This window comes from Salvelinus sp. IW2-2015, linkage group LG2 (genome assembly GCF_002910315.2).
Source record: "Salvelinus sp. IW2-2015 linkage group LG2, ASM291031v2, whole genome shotgun sequence".
Taxonomy (NCBI): domain Eukaryota; kingdom Metazoa; phylum Chordata; class Actinopteri; order Salmoniformes; family Salmonidae; genus Salvelinus; species Salvelinus sp. IW2-2015.
Window position 1 is genome coordinate 20,869,385 of NC_036839.1, and position 16,844 is coordinate 20,886,228.

The following is a 16,844-nucleotide window of genomic DNA, read 5'->3' on the forward strand; positions in this document are numbered from 1 at the left end:
CCCCCGACAAGGGATTCTGTTGTTGGGACATTGGGCATGTAAAAATGGCTTGGAGGAGCCATCTGAGCGGTTGGCTATAGATTCCCTTACCTGCTAGTGACTTAATGCTGATTGACAAAATTTCTGACTCACTACAGGTTGTCTGGCAAGAACAAGGCAGATGTTCTATATCCAGAGTTCTATTCTCACCACCACACAGTTGTACACACATACAACAAAGAAGTAATCTTGTGGTTCTATAAAAGGAAAGAAAAAACAAAACCACATTAACGGAAGCTAATACAACTGGATCTATACATAGCCAACGATCTGTATCGGCCCAATGTCCCAACAGAATCTCTCGTTGCGGCACGAAGCTAGCTCACAAAGTGCAGTCTGCACAGGGCCTACATTTAGGCCTAACTTAAAAGCCACTTGTCCTAGCTATGTTTACAGACAGACAATGTAAGTAATTCCACAGCATGTTCACAATAGATTGGTTGTTAATTTCCCATAGCACAGCTACCAGTTTCTTTCTTTCTYATTTTCATTGCATTGTACTTACTTTCCGGTTGGTCCTTTTGCAGGTAGGAATGTGAGACAATATATCGACAGGAAAGTAGAATTAAATAAACATTTCAAAGCACTGGCAGTGCTTTCAGATTTCTATCACCTGAAGCATGGGCAAAAGAAGAAAATAAACGCTCGCCACACAAGGATACTTGCCAAGCTTGTGAAGACCTTTAAATGGTTCTGCACATGCTTCAGGTGATAGAAATCTGAAAGTACTACCAGCGCCTTGAAAAGTTGATTGAATTATACTTTCCTGTGGAAACCACACAGACAACAGGTAAGTTAAAATATCATTGTATTCAACATTCTGGTGTGAGGAAACTTTTGCCTGTTCTTAGTACTCATTTATGTCAGAAGTTGAATCCAATAAAATTCAACTTTAGGTGTCCAGGCTACTAGTTTCTCAGCTAAATGAAAGCAGGGCAGAGCTGCACTGAACCAACGCAGGCAGTCAACAAGCRAAGACTCCCCATATAGTTATGTAATGCAAGGAATATGATGCTTTTAACAAATAAACAATAAGTGAAACTCAGTTAGGACGTAGTTAGGGTGTGGCAAGCAAGGAAGGGGAGACCTGCACAGATAGCTAAAGTATTGCTAGTTACACAGCAAGAAAACACTGATAAATAACGTTAGCTAAGATTAGTTGTGATATCAGTGTAGTAAACATATTTAGCTAACGTTAAAAAGCTAACTTTACACAATGTTTCCTGTGTAGTAGCTAACGTTAGCTACTGTAGTGCTAAAAAAGCAATGACATAGCTAGTTAACATAAAGCTAACTAGGTAGCTAGACAAGTGAATATTTAGGAAGCTACTTATTTAATCACTCCAGCAATCTAACGTTAGTTAGATATGGGTTTAGTTTAGCTAGCTAACTTTAGTAAACTACATAACATAGCAGAGTAGTTAAGATGTTAACGCTAGCCGCTAGAAACCTAGATAGGTAGCAAGAAACGTAGCTACCAACTGGCTAGCCAACGTTAGCTATCGAAATATGCACTAACTTTCAGTGTTACAATGTTAGACTGGGATGACAACTGGAACAATTCATAAAAACACACCTAAGGGTGATAGCTATGTTTCTACCAGAGATATCTAGCTATATAGCTATTGTTTTTATCGAATGAAATGTCACTTGGCTTGCAAGCAAGCTAGGCGAACATTCTAGCTAATGTCTGCCCCGTTGTTTACCTGCTGTCTCAGAGAAACGCTCCCTCTACACCATAATCAACGACACTCGGAATCAAGCCTCTTGCTGCACCTGCAGCGACAGATTAAAACTGAATTTCCGTCGCCAAACAACCTCTCAAATATATAATGAGAAATGTTAATACTGAAATGTTAAAAAGCTGACAATCAGCTGTAACAACTCCGCTGCCGGTGTCATTAACGGAAGTGCAGGGATTGTTCCGTTAGTTATTGTTGTCCGGCCAAATATCAAATAAAACATTTGTTCCGCTAGACAAAGAAAATGAAATAGGCAACACAGTTGGGCAAAATATGTAACACATCATTATTATGTTATGTAGACAACACAATATTTGATTGTTTTTTAAATGGTAAGGTAATTATTTGTTGGAAAAATATGCCAGCATGTTCATCATGGCTTTATCTCACAATATGTTGTGTCATTTTCAGCACAGGATACATTTCAGTAGTTGTCTCTTTTACAGTTCCAGCTTGCAGTCCCAATCGACAACTGAATGCATAAAACAGAACCGGAAAAGTAATTCACATAAAAGACATGAAATCGCCCTAAGAKTTGTTTTGTAAATTATGGTTTTTAGTTACATACCATGTTAAGATTCAGATTCAGATCAACTTTATTATCCCACCAGGGTTAATTCATTTGGTCATGTGCTTAAAGAGACGGTACATAAAACATGAAAACACAGAAACGACACAATATAATTCATTCAAAGTGCTTTAGCTAAACATTTAAAGTGAAGGTGTACTGTATACTCAAGGGACCAACAGACTATCTATTATACAGCCTAATGGCAGTTGGAATAAAATAGTCCCCATATCTATCCGTTTTAATTTACTTTGAAGAAGTCTCTTTCCCCTTGTCTGGCTGCTGTTGTGACTGAATTTTGAATAAAGATGATGAGTACTGTCCTGTAAAATGCTTCAAGTTTTAGGAGGATGAGTTTTGTGTACAGGTTGGTAGCTGATTCTTGATCTATACCAACTGTCCTAATCAAGCGCTGAAGCTTGACTTGGTCTTGCACTCGCATGTTTAAAAACACGCATATCAGACCAAAGGACAGCACACTCTGTTTTATTTAACCTTTATTTAGCTAGGCAAGTCAGTTTTAAGAACAAATTCTTATTTACGATGACGGCCTACCAAAAGGAAAATGGTCTCCTGCAGGGATGGGGGCTGGAATTWAAAAWAAAAAATGTAATAAAAATATAGGACAAAACACACTTAACGACAACAGAGACACCACAACACTACATAAAGAGAAGACTAAGACAACAACATAGGATGGCAGCAACACATGAAAACACAGCATGGTAGCAACACAACATGACAACAACATGGTAGCAAGACAACATGGCAGCAGGACAACATGGTAGCAGCACAAAACATGGTACAAACATTATTGGTTACAGACAATACAATACATCACACGAAGCAGCCATAACTGCTTGAATGAAGAGATGGAGATAAAACAGTCCAGTTTGAGTGTTTTTTGCAGCTCGTTCCAGTCGCTAGCTGCAGCGAACTGAAAAGAGAAGTGACCCAGGGATGTGTGTGCTTTGGYGACCTTTAACAGAATGTGACTGGCAGAACGGGTGTTGTATGTGGAGGATGAGGGCTGCAGTAGATATCTCAGATAGGGGGTTGTGGGGCCTAAGACGGTTTCATAACCCTGCAGGATAGATTTATAGAACATTTGTAAGACATGGCAGTCGACTTTATAATGGTTCAGTTTGCGTAAAAAAAAAACTTTTTCTGTTGCAATTTCTTCATCTTTGCAAAGGCACAGTCATTTAATTTCAGTTTATTGTCTATTTCAATTCCCAGGTACTTATATGTGGTCACTCTATCGACTGAATCCCCATTGATATTCGTAGAGGGTAGTGGAGTTTTGTTTAATCTGAAATCAATTTCCTTCTCTTTTGTTTTCTTAACYTTTATTTCAAGAAAGTTATCTGCGCATCACTAGACACATTTTGCAGTTTCTCTGTCAAAACATTGAACAGAGGCTTGGTCTGGGTGGAGGAAACCCACAACAGCGATGTCATCTGCATATTAAAAAAAGTGTGGGCTGTGTTGTTTGAGTACAGTCTGTACAGTATCGGTGAAAGTACACAACCTTGAGGGGCTCCCGTGTTCACTGTTCTAAATGTAGAGAAGGCGGAGTTAAACTTCACTTGTTGAGTATGGTTCACAAGGAAACCCCACCAGCAGGTGGGGTTGGATGGTGTTAAACGAGCTATTGAAGTCAATTAATAACATTTTCACTAGGCTATTTGCCTTTTCTAATTAAGTAATAAGGCCAGAGGAGGTTTGGTATATGTTCTTAAGCACGACGCAACGCAGAGTGCTAGGACACAGCCCTTAGCCGTGGTATATTGGCCATATATAACAAACCCTTTGGTGCCTTATTGCTATTATAAACTGGTTACCAACGTAATTAGAACAGTAAAAATAAATGTTTTCTCATACCCATGGTATACAGTCTGATTTACAATGGCTTTCAGACAATCTACATTCAGGACTCGAACCACCCAATTTATAAATGTTCTTATAAACTGGGTGGTTCAAGCCCTGAATGCTGATTGGCTGACAGCTGCTGTATATCAGACCGTATACCACAGGGATAACAAAACATTTATTTGTACTGCTCTAATTACGTTGGTAACCAGTTCATAATAGCAATAAGGCACCTCGGGGGTTTGTGGTATATGGTAAATATACCAAGGCTAAGTGTAAGGACCGACGCTGGAGATGAGAAGCAAGTACAGGGAGTGAACATTTAATGGAAAACGGACATCAAACAAAACAAGAATGGCGTCTGGATGGGGGGGAACAAAACGACATTTCGACAATAATGCTGACACGGGGAACAAAACTGAGGAACAGACAGATATAGAGGGGGCAATCAACAACGTGAAGTAGTCCAGGTGAGTCCAATGAGCGCTGATGTGAGGAATGATGGTGACAGGTGTGCGTAGTGATCGGCAGCCTGGCGCCCTCGAGCGCCAAGGAGGGGGAGCGGGTGCAGGCATGACACTAAGGGCTGTTTCCAGGCACTCTGCGTTGCGTCATGCAGAAGAACAGCCCTTAGCTGTGGTAAATTGGCCATATGTTCAGTGACAGCTGGAACATCTTCTGGAACAGTTAAGCGAGATGGTKTGCGCATGCCTGAAGTGCCTTGCTGCTGACGCCGTCGGTACCATATGATTATCGTGGGTTGACACGTTGAAAGTATTGCTTGACGTCATTCACAGAGATCTGTATATCAACAGCTGGTATGCTGTCTATACTGTCCAAGGCCACTTTCTGCTGTGGTGTAAAATCACACGTCAAACCTACAGTCGTGGCTAAAAGTTTTGAGAATGACACAAATATACATTTTCACAAAGTCTGCTGCCTCAGTTTGTATGATGGCAATTTGCATATACTCCAGAATGTTATGAAGAGTGATCAGATGAATTGCAATGTCCCTCTTTGCCATGCAAATAAACTGAAACCCAAAAAACTGAAACTGAATCCCACAAAAGGACCAGCTGACATCATGTCAGTGATTCTTTCGTTAACATAGGTGTGAGTGTTGACGAGGACAAGGCTGGAGATCACTCTGTCATAATGATTGAGATCCAATAACAGACTGGAAGCTTCAAAAGGAGGGTGGTGCTTGGAATCATTGTTCTTCCTCTGTCAATCATGGTTACCTGCAAGGAAACACGTGCCGTCATCATTGCTTTGCACAAAAAGGGCTTCACAGGCAAGGATATTGCTGCCAGTAAGATTGCACCTAAATCAACCATTTATCGGATCATCANCATCATTGCTTTGCACAAAAAGGGCTTCACAGGCAAGGATATTGCTGCCAGTAAGATTGCACCTAAATCAACCATTTATCGGATCATCAAGAACGTGTTGTGAAGAAGGCTTCTAGGCGCCCAAGAAAGTCCAGCAAGCGCCAGGACCYTCTCCTAAAGTTGATTCAGCTGCGGGATCGGGGCACCACCAGAACAGAGCTTGCTCAGGAATGGCAGCAGGCAGGTGTGAGTGCATCTGCACACACAGTGAGACGAAGACTTTTGGAGGATGGCCTGGTGTCAAGAAGTGCAGCAAAGAAGCCACTTCTCTCCAGGAAAAACATCAGGAACAGACTGATATTCTGCAAAAGGTACAGGGATTGGACCGTTGAGGACTGGGCTAAAGTCATTTTCTCTGATGAATCCCCTTTCCGATTGTTTGGGGCATCCGGGAAAAAGCTTGTCCGGAGAAGACAAGGTGAGCGCTACCATCAGTCCTGTGTCATGCCAACAGTAAAGCATCCTGAGACCATTCATGTGTGGGGTTGCTTCTCATCCAAGGGAGTGGGCTCACTCACAATTTTGCCTAAGAACACAGTAATGAATAAAGAATGGTACCAACACATCCTACGAGAGCAACTTCTCCCAACCATCCAGGAACAGTTTGGTGACGAACAATGCCTTTTCCAGCATGATGGAGCACCTTGCCATAAGGCAAAAGTGATAACTAAGTGGCTCGGGGAACAAAACATTGATATTTTGGGTCCATAGCCAGGAAACTCCCCAGACCTTAATCCCATTGAGAACTTGTGGTCAATTCTCAAGAGGTGGGTGGACAAATAAAACCCCACAAATTATGACAAACTCCAAGCATTGATTATGCAAGAATGGGCTGCCATCAGTCAGGATGTGGCCCAGAAGTTAATTGACAGCATGCCAGTGCGGATTGCAGAGGTCTTGAAAAAGAAGGGTCAACACTGCAAATATTGACTCTTTGCATCAACTTCATGTAATTGTCAATAAAAGCCGTTGACACTTATGAAATGCTTGTAATTCTACTTCAGTATTCCATAGTAACACCTGACAAAAATATCTAAAGACACTGAAGCAGCAAACTTTGTGAAAATTAATATTTGTGTCATTCTCAAAACTTTTGGCCACGAATGTACAATAGAAACTGTTCAAATGATTTGCAAAAGCAAGGTCATTTTCGACAGTCACACAATGTCTCTTTGGTTTGTAGCCTGTGATGGTATGTAGCACTTACCAGGCTTTCCAAATGTCCTTGTCCTTGAAAAGTTTTCAATTTTTTTTGCTTTGCCTCTAAATATTTTTCATTTCCTCTTTACTGCCACCTGATTTAAACAATTTTTTTTCTGGTTGAGGAGCTCTTATAATTCCAAAGTTACCCACAGTTTATTATTGGGGAAGATGTTGACTTTCATTTTGAATAACGAGATCCTCACAGAAACTGATGTACTCAGAGACGGTATCCGCTGCCTCTTCCAGGTTATCGGCGCTGTCCACCAGGACCGCCCAGTGAGTGGACTCGAAACAGTCAAAAGAGATAACATTTTACTTTTTTTTATTAGAAAATGTAAATACTTTTGTGGGAAAAAACCTTGCTTCTCCTCACCCACTCACAAGAACTTTCAGCCTCAGCTAACTTCTACACATTGAAAATTACCCAATCCTCACAATGCTACATAAGCCTACTATATTCACACACACTGACACAAGACTTGGAGTGTTTGGGTTTCTGTACCAATTAGCCTATGTCAGTTCTGATTCCCAAGCAACAGTGCCCTCTTGCTCTGACTGTCAAGGCCTGCATTTGGTGTCTAATGAATTGGACTCCACTGTCTGTTAGTGCCAAGTCATAACTTTTCTGTTTTACCCAAGTGTTACAGGCAGCAGAGCTAAATAAAAACTCTGAGGTTATGAGCATGAGAGAATAGGAGCAATCCACGATCCAAATAAACCTAAAATAAAAAGTTCTGCACCCCAGCACTGCTTTTCTATGTTGTTTTTGCCACTTGTTGGAATCAGATGAAGATGTTGGAGAGCAGTGTTGTTATAATTGGAAAGATGTTATCAGGAGGCTGGCCAGCCAGTTCCTCTTTGCATTTCATATCATAGTGCATCTGCAGCAGAGAATCCCTCAATCCTGAACCGCTCATTCTAACAATGACACAATGGTCTTCGGCTACCCACCCTTTCCAAAGGGATTATTTCTTCAGCAAGGCAGCCATCCTTAGTTTACATTTTGGGAATGCTGAATAGAAGTGCCTCGGGGCAGTAGCTGAAATAACTTATTACTTCTTATCACTAAAATCCCTATTTTTCCATATCTGGCATATGAACATTTAATTAAGCATCTATGGGGTTTTCAGCAGTATTCAGCCATTTCAGTCATTGCTGAAGTGAGGAACTCATACTTTTTGTTTGTTGAAATCTGCTGCTGTGCACAACACATAAGGATGCAATCCAATCTATTTTCTAAACTGCGTCATTTTCACCAACATTGAATGAGATGTCAATGCTTTCCCCTCTATGTCATCATCAGTTCCATGATAGAGCTACTAGCCAATTGGCCCTCTCACAAAGCAAATATGACCTGGTGTAATGAGTGTCTGCTCTCTCTCTCAAACAACATGTGTTCACGACAAGTCAGTGTCTGATTAATGGCCATCCACTTCCACGATATCAGAGCAGGCTAGGGTCAGATTTATTATACATCTTTGTTTATATGTGTCAGCATTATTCTGTAGACTCTGAGGCCCCAATGACAGTAAATATCCCAGAACTGAGAGTGTATCTATACATAGAGTGTATATAGAGTGTATCTATACATTCTTTACTCCTGTGGTCTGGTCCTGATCTGTACTCATTCTGATCCCCTGGTGTGACTGTGGCTCCAGAAGTGATGTGGGACTGAGGGATAGGAGTTCATCCCTCTTTTGCCCCAGCTTGGCCCCCTTATTCAGAGAAAGTATGGATGTGAAACAACCCGCTGTTCCCTGCCCTATATCACACACAAACACACAAGCAAGCGCACACACACTTTCCATGCTTTGTGGGGGTGGACATCTGGCACAGCACGCTACTTATTTTGGTCCAGGAGTGGAACCCACTTTCTATTGAATGTTCTGGTTGGCTATATTTTACCAAACATTGTGATGGACTCAAGGGGTATGGAGAGGCATATTTTCCTAAGGCAATGTTATTTACTGTTTCTTCTGTGAATGTTTCTACAGATGGAGGTAATTATGTCCCTAGCCAATTGGCTAGTAGCTCTTACCATGCCCATACAGGTAGGACAAGCTCCTGTGACATCCTCTCTCTCTCTACATCTTACCACACAGATACACACATGCAGGCTTCTACACACGTACACACACAGAGATCTTCATTCATCACTATTTATATTGGTGATAATACAGAGCTGTGAGACTTTCCATGATATTGTATCATAAAAAAATATCTCAAAAGGAAAGAAAAATACAACAGATGATATGAGCATAACAACTCAATGCTTGAATTTTAAAAAAAGGAACCAAGGCTGAGCCATTGAAAAGAGAAGGTGACTGACATTTAAATCAAATATATCCAATGAGGGATTATTTTTATTGCCTTTCGGGTCTGAGGAAATTGTATTCACTGAATTAATAAAAAGCATAAGCTAAACAAATAAAACCTCTGCAAAAATACAAACTGTTTTCATCCTAAGAATGAATTATAGAACAGGGCAGAGGGCAAAGCTTGTTGTGAAAGGAAAAACCCCATAGCATTTCTGCTATTGAGTATTTGCAGTTTATTTTGAAATGATGATAACAGGCATGGAAACTTATTTTTCATACAGTCAGTGTCATCAGCCATGAACCAAAAACTCAAACTTAATAGGCAATCAAAAACAGTATTTTGTCAAACTATGTTTGCCTGTGGTATTTCTGCTGGTCAGACCACCATTGTGACATTTCAACACACTGTGATACTGGCAGGCAGGGTAAAACAATTTTCATTATTTATACCACAATGTGGATTTGACCCAAGTTAGARTACAAACAAGCCAACCAGTGAGTCAGTCAGTCAACACTGCAGCCAACATCATTTCCTGCTACAAATGAAAGTCACCAGCACTCTCTCTTGGCTCTTCATCCATGCCAGGCTTCAGTTTACAGAATATTAAAATAGGAGCTATATAGGCCAATGTTGCTTAGGAAAAGGGTATGAAGATAAGGTCAGATCTGGGTGTAGACAGACCCCTACTGCAAATTTGGCTGATATGTGTCTCAGTTTTCATTGTGTTTGCGAGACAGTGTTTCCACTAACAGGGGACAGGACAGCCCTTTAGAAGAGTGACAGCTGTCTGTCATACAAGATTATGTTGTGACAACCTGATGAGGACCATAGTCTACTGGTCTAGGACCAGAGTAAACCCTGTCTGTCATATAAGATCATGGTCATAACTTCAGGATGTGGACTTTGTTTACTGGTCTAGGACCAGGCTTTTACCAGAGGCCAGACACACTTATATGACCCAGTTGAAGAAGACCAGAGGTGGAGTGGTCTGTCACTTTGGGTCATCTGTGGATAGTGTCATACAGGATCAGAGTCAGAACACATGGCTAACACAGACAGATTCACTAACTGGCTAGCTACAACAGGAAGTAACATAGGTAGCCTAAGAAGTAATAGTGCTGTATAGGGTCTGTGTTATCACACTGAATAGTAGAATGTTTTTTACTGCACTACCATTTGCCACTYATATCTCTCTACTACTGAGAATGATAGTAATTAGTGTACAGCCTTGAGGTGGGCTTGCAACATAGCACCTTTTGTGAAGCCATTGAGCGAGCATCTTTCCGAAATGGAAATCAATCACAACGCGTCTGTCTGCTGTAGATGCATACTGTAGTTATTCATCTGATATTCACAGTGGATTATCATATATATCCTGCAGAAAACATTGAGGGTGTATGATATTTCATTTAACCTTGTAATATAATTGTTTTCCATTAAACAAATGTTATATGTCAGGAAAAATMTAGACTTTATGCACATCACACAATATGGAAAATACATATGTATTGTTATCGCAGGTAATGGATAGAGCACCAAGAGAACCTTGAAATGACCAGCTAACTCCTCTGCCATGGGGAAAGTTGACACTAGTGTCATGAGAGATCAATGTAATGTATACATGGGTAAAGAAACCTTTATATTGCCATTAAATATTACTACGATTATATTATCTGGTGCCACATTATTTCAGATGGCAATACCTCTCTAGCAGAATTCACATATTTTTTAAATAAAATAAAATAAATGAATCACTAGGATATTTGATATGTAGAGCTAATACAAACCAGACTATTCTGTTCCTCTAGGTCAGCGCATCTTCACTTGGTCCCACAGAAACTCCATTAATGCTTATTAAATGCAATGAAGTGGAAAGTAATGGTATGATCTGGCTCATAATCTGGACATGTGGACATATACTTCTCCAAGGTGTGTGTGTGGGGAAAACATGCCATTTTCATCAGAGGTTGTGTAGCTACTGTAGATCACTGTGATTAAACACTGACCTCTAGTGACCATAGTTGGAACAGCACCATAGTCAGTYGAGTGCTAATTTCAAACACCCAGAACTAAAATCTCACATAATTGCATATGATTATGTAAAGGGAATCTGTTCAGGAGAGATTATTAGAGCGCAGGTAGCAGCTATACAAATGTCATGGAAGCAGATGCAAAAAGACACATTCAATAATGGCAACAATAAAATGGCATGACAATATTTTGTAGCTAAAGACACTGCATCATTGGAATTTAGCAATTGGAAATAGAGAATTGTGTGATTGACTTCTCCCTCCTAGACAGAGGCATAAACACGCACAAGCACACACAAAATGAACACCCATGCTGGAAAGTAATCTAAAGAAGCTTGTATCCATGAAGCAAAACCTCTAGAGACTGAAAGTGCTATGCTAGGTACWATCCCTGTATATACTATTCCCTCTGCTTTGAGGCCCAATGTCCTCTTGTTTCTGTGATATAATGTTAACTGATACCTTGACATTTTTACACAATTACTAAGTATAAAAGTTAATATAACAGCACAACCAGCATCAGCAAGGCCTTGGGAGGTTATGTTGTGAGGGACCAACCTGTGGGTGACGTCTGTGGACAGTCTCCTGGTCTCCTCTGGGTCTTTCTTTAGTAGTCCACAATAGGACTTGGCAAAAGAGCACAAACCGATCGGGAACCAGGCCAGAATTCGCAGACAACTTTGTGATTTGGTTTGGTTCCTGAGATATAGTTCAGATGGCACTGTTCCAGAATAGTATCAGTAGTTGTAGCTTTTATGTGCTCACCTGAGGGAAACGCGCATGAGTTTGAGCAGACAAGAGTCCCATTGTCCAGCTTGGCCCTTGGCCTAATTTCACTGTGTCCCCATCAAGAAAGGACTTTAACCCTACAGTCCCCTTCACACTGTGGTTCTGACCACCCGGCAGATGGTCTTGGTATATCCATGTCAATTTAACAGTGAATAAAAGGACTTTGTACCTACAAGTCTAGTAGGCCTACTTATACCAAAACACTTTCTATGACTAATGTAAAGAGAGTTTGAGTCAACATTAGTGTCAGTCAAAACAAAACATGACCCTCCAGTCTAGTCCACCCTCCTTTCCCCTCTGGGGTTGGCTCTGACCTGTAGGAGATGTTAGGGGCGGTGACTCTGACCTGTAGGAGATGTTAGGGGGGTGGCTCTGACCTGTTAGAGATGGGGGGGCGTGGCTCTGACCTGTAAGAGTGTTGGGGGGTGGGTCTGACTGTAGAATATGTAGGGGGTCGGCTCTGACTTGTGAATATGTTAGGGGGTGGCTCTGACTGTAGAATATGTTAGGGGGTGCTCTGACTGTAGAATATGTTAGGGGCTGGCTCTGACTGTAGAATATTTAGGGGTGGCTATGACCGTAAATATGTTTAGGGGGGTGGATCTGACTGTAGGAGATGTTAGGGCGGTGACTCTGACTGTAAGAGATGTTGGGGGGTGGCTCTGACCTGTAAGAGATTGTTAGGGCGGTGGCTCTGACTGTAGAGGTGTTAGGGGGTGGCCTCTGACATGTAGAATATTTTAGGGGGGTGGCTCTGACTGTAAGATATGTTAGGGGAGGGGTGGCCTCTGTACCTTTAAATATGTAGGGGGTGGCTCTGACTGTAAGAATAGTTAGGTGGTGGCCAGACTTGATGTTAGTCCTGATAAAATATGGTTAGGGGTGGCTCTGACTGTAGAATAGTTAGGGGGGTGGCTCTCTGACCTGTAGAATATGTTAGGGGGGTGGCTCTGACCTGTAGAATTATGTTAGGGGGGTGGCTCTGACCTGTAGAATATGTTAGGGGGTGGCCTCTGACCTGTAGAATATTTGGGGGAGGGGTGGCTCTGACTGTAGAATATGTTAGGGGGTGGTCTGACCTGTAGAATGTTAGGGGGTGGCTCTGACCTGTAGAATATGTTAGGGGGATGGCTTGACCTGTAGAATATGTTAGGGGTGGCTCTGACTGTAGAATATGTTAGGGGGGTGGTCTGACCTGTAGAATATGTTAGGGGGGTGGTCTGACTGTAGAAATGTTAGGGGGTGGTCTGATTGTAGAATATGTTAGGGGGTGGCTCTGACCTGTAGATATGTTAGGGGGTGGCTTGACCTGTAGAATATGTTAGGGGGTGGCTCTGACCTGTAGAATACTGTTAGGGGGTGGCTCTGACCTGTAAATATGTTAGGGGATGTGGCTCTGCCTGTAGAACATGTTAGGGGGTGGCTCTGCTGTAGAATAATGTTTGGGGGTGGCTTTGCACCTGTAGAATATGTTAGGGGGTGGCTCTGAACTGTCAGATATGTTAGGGGTGGCTCTGACCTTGTAGAATATGTTAGGGGGGTGGCTCTGATGTTAGAATATGTTGGGGGTGGCTCTGACTGTAGATTGTTAGGGGCGGTGGCTCTGACTGTAGAATATGTTAGGGGGGTGGCTCTGACCTGTAGAATATGTTAGGGGGGTGGCTCTGACCTGTAGACTGTTAGGGGGGTGGCTCTGACCTGTAGAACATGTTAAGGGGGTGGCTCTGTTACTACGTAGAAGTATGTTAGGGGGGTGGCTCTGACCTGTAGAATATGTTAGGGGGGGTGGCTCTGACCTGTAGAATATGTTAGGGGGGTGGCTCTGACCTGTAGAATATGTTAGGGGGGTGGCTCTGACCTGTAGAATATGTTAAGGGGTGGTCTTCTGACTTAAATAGTTTAGGAGTGACTGAGATGTTTCGGGGGTGGCTCTGACCATATGTAGGGTGTATAGATATGTTAGGCGGTGCTCTGGACACTGTAGAATATGTTGACGGGATGTGCTTCTGACTGTAGCAATATGTTAGGGGGTGGCTGACCTGTGATAATGTTTAGGGGGGTGGCTCTGACCTGTGAAATTGTTAGGGGGTGGCTCTGACTGTAAATTATTAGGGGGGTGGCTCTGATAGAATTGGCGTCCGATGGTAGATATGTTAGGGGGGGCTACTCTGACATGTAGATATTATAGGGGGGCTCGATGTAATTGGGCCTCTGACCTGTAGAATATGTTAGGGGGGGTGGCTCTTGTAGACGTAGGGGTTGGTCTGAGGAGACAATGTTGGGTACGTGAATGTGGGGTGGCTTCTGTACCTGTAGAACTTGGTTAGGGGGTGGCTTTGACTTGTAGAAATGTAGGTGACTTAGATAGGTGGGTGGGCTCTGACTTCGAATATGGTTAAGGGGTGGCTTCGACCTGTAGAATATTTAGGTCCCCCCTGGTGATCGTGGCGGATGGCTCGGAGCTGTAGAAATTGTTAGGGGGTGTCTGTACTGTAGAAATATGTTAGGGGTGGTGTTGAACTGTAGAATATGTTGGGGCGGTGCCTTCTGATGGTGCTTTACCTGTAGAAATAGTGGCGACTTGAATAGGGGGGTGGCTCTGACCTGTAGATAACATAGTTAGAGGTGGTCGGTGGTCTGACCTGTAAGAATGTTAGGGGGGTGGTCTGAACCGTAGAATATGTTAGGGGGTGGCTCTGACCTGTGAAAATGTTAGGTGGCGGTGGCATGCCTGTCGGTGCCTGTATAGAAATTTAGGGGGGGCTCTGACCTGTAAAGTATGTTAGTTTGTGTGTGTTGTTACTTGCTGTAGAAATTGTTAGGGGGCTCTGAACTGTAGAATATGTTATGGGGGGTGGCTCTTGACTGTAGGAATATGTTAAGGGAGGGTGGCTCTGACTGTAGAATATGTGGGGCGGTGGCTCTGACCTGTAGAATATTTAGGGGGGTGGCTCATGACTGTAGAATATGTTAAGGGGGTGGCTCTGACCTGTAGAAAATGTTAGGGGTGGCTCTGACCTTGTAGAATATGTTAGGTGGGTGGCTCTGACCTGTAGAATGATGTTAGGGGGGGTGGCTCTGACCTGTAGAATATGTAGGGGGGGGCTCGACCTGTAGAATATGTTTAGGGGGTGGCTTGACTGTAAGAATATTTAGGGGGTGGCTCTGACGCTGAAATTTGTCGGGCGTGGCTCTACCTGTAGAATATGTTTAGGGGGGTGGTCTACTCGCGAAATTTTGGGGTGGCTTGACTAGAAATATGTTAGGAGGTGGCTCTGAACCGTAAATATGTTAAGGGCGTGTGCTCTGACTGTAGAATATGTTAGGCGGGTGGACTCTGACCTTAGAATGTTAAGGGCGGTGGCTCTGACCTTAGAATAATGTAGGGGTGGCTCTGACCTGTAGATAGTGTTAGGGGGTGGCATCTGACTTGTAGAAATGTTAGGGGGTGGCTCTGTACCTGTAGAATATTTAGGGGCGGTGGCTCTGACCGTAGAATATGTTAGGGGGGTGGTTCTGACTGTAGAATAATGTTAGGTGGGTGGCTCTGACCTGTAGAATATGTTAGGGGGGTGGTCTGCTCTGAATGTAGGCGGGCCTACTTATATGTTAGGGGGGTGGTGGCTCTGACCTGTAGAATATGTTAGGGGGCGGTGGCATCTCTTCAGGCAATGTTAGGCAGAGGGGATCGTCGGTCACTAGATGATGTAATGGGGCGGTGGCCTCGACTGTAAGAATATGTTTAGGGGGTGGCTCTGACTGTAGAATATCGTTAGGGGGTGGCTCTGGACTGTAGAATATGTAGGCGGGTGGCTTTGACCTGTAGAATATGTGGGGGGTGGCTTGACCGTGTCGATATGTTAGGGGGTGGCTCTGACCTGTAGAATATGTTAGGGGGTGGCTTCCTGACCTTGTAGGAATATGTTATGGGGCGGTGCTCTGACCTGTAGCAATATGTTAGGGGGTGGCTCTGACCTGCTAGAATTGTAGGGGCGTGGCCTACTGACTGTAGAACATGTTAGGGGGTGCTCTGAACGCTGTACAACATGTGTGGGGCGTGGCTTCGACCTGTAGAATAGTTAGGGGGGTTGGCTCTGAAACCTGTAGAATATGTTAGGCGGGGTGGCTCTGACCTGTAGAATATGTTAGGGGGGTGGCTCTGACCTGCTAGAATATGCTAGGGGGGTGGTCTGCCTGTAGAATATGTGTTGGGGTGGCCTCTGACCTGTAGAATTATGTTTAGGGGGGTTGGCTCTACCTGTAGAATAAGTTAGGGGGTGGCTGACCTTAGAAATATGTTAGGGGGTGGTTGACCTGTAGAATATGTTGGGGGGTGGCTCGACCGTTAGAATATGTTAGGGGGTGGCTCTGACCTGTAGAATATGTTAGGGGGTGGCTCTACCTTGCTAGAATATGTTGAGGGGGTGGTGGCTTGACTTGTAGATATGTTAGGGGTGGCTCTGACTGTAGAATATGTGGGCGGTGGCTCGACCTGTTAAATATGTTAGGGGGTTGCTCTGACCTGTAGAATATGTTAGGGTGGTGGCTCTGACGCTTGCTAAATATGTTAGGGGCGGTGGCTCTGACTGTAGGAAATATTGGTGTTGGGGGTTGGACATCTGACCTGTAGAATATTGTTAGGGGGTGGCTCTGACCTGTAGAAGATATGTTAGGGGGTGGCTCTGACCTGTTAGAATATGTTAGGGGCGGTTGGCTCCTGGCAGAATTTCTGTATGTATGTTAGGTGGTCTTGCCTGTAGAATATGTTAGGTGCGGGTGGCTCTGACCCGTAGAATATGTTAGGGGGTGTGGCTCTGACCTGCTAGAATATGTTTAGGGCGTGCCTCTGACCTGTAGAACTATGTTAGGGGGGTGGCTCTGACCTGTTAGA

At 43.2% G+C, this 16,844-nt stretch overlaps 1 protein-coding gene across 2 annotated transcripts in view; it reads right to left on the reverse strand.

Annotated features, from left to right (window-relative positions):
- The window catches only part of LOC111976652 (NEDD8-conjugating enzyme UBE2F), a 105,838-nt gene extending 103,887 nt beyond the window's left edge, over window positions 1-1,951 (reverse strand). The window contains exon 1 of one of the 2 annotated variants that reach the window (XM_024005656.2): window positions 1,746-1,951. The gene's annotated coding sequence lies outside the window, so the exon portion shown is untranslated. The remainder of the gene's footprint in view (window positions 1-1,745) is intronic. The other variant, XM_024005663.2, reaches the window with a different exon arrangement.
- Between the last annotated feature and the right edge of the window lie 14,893 nt (window positions 1,952-16,844).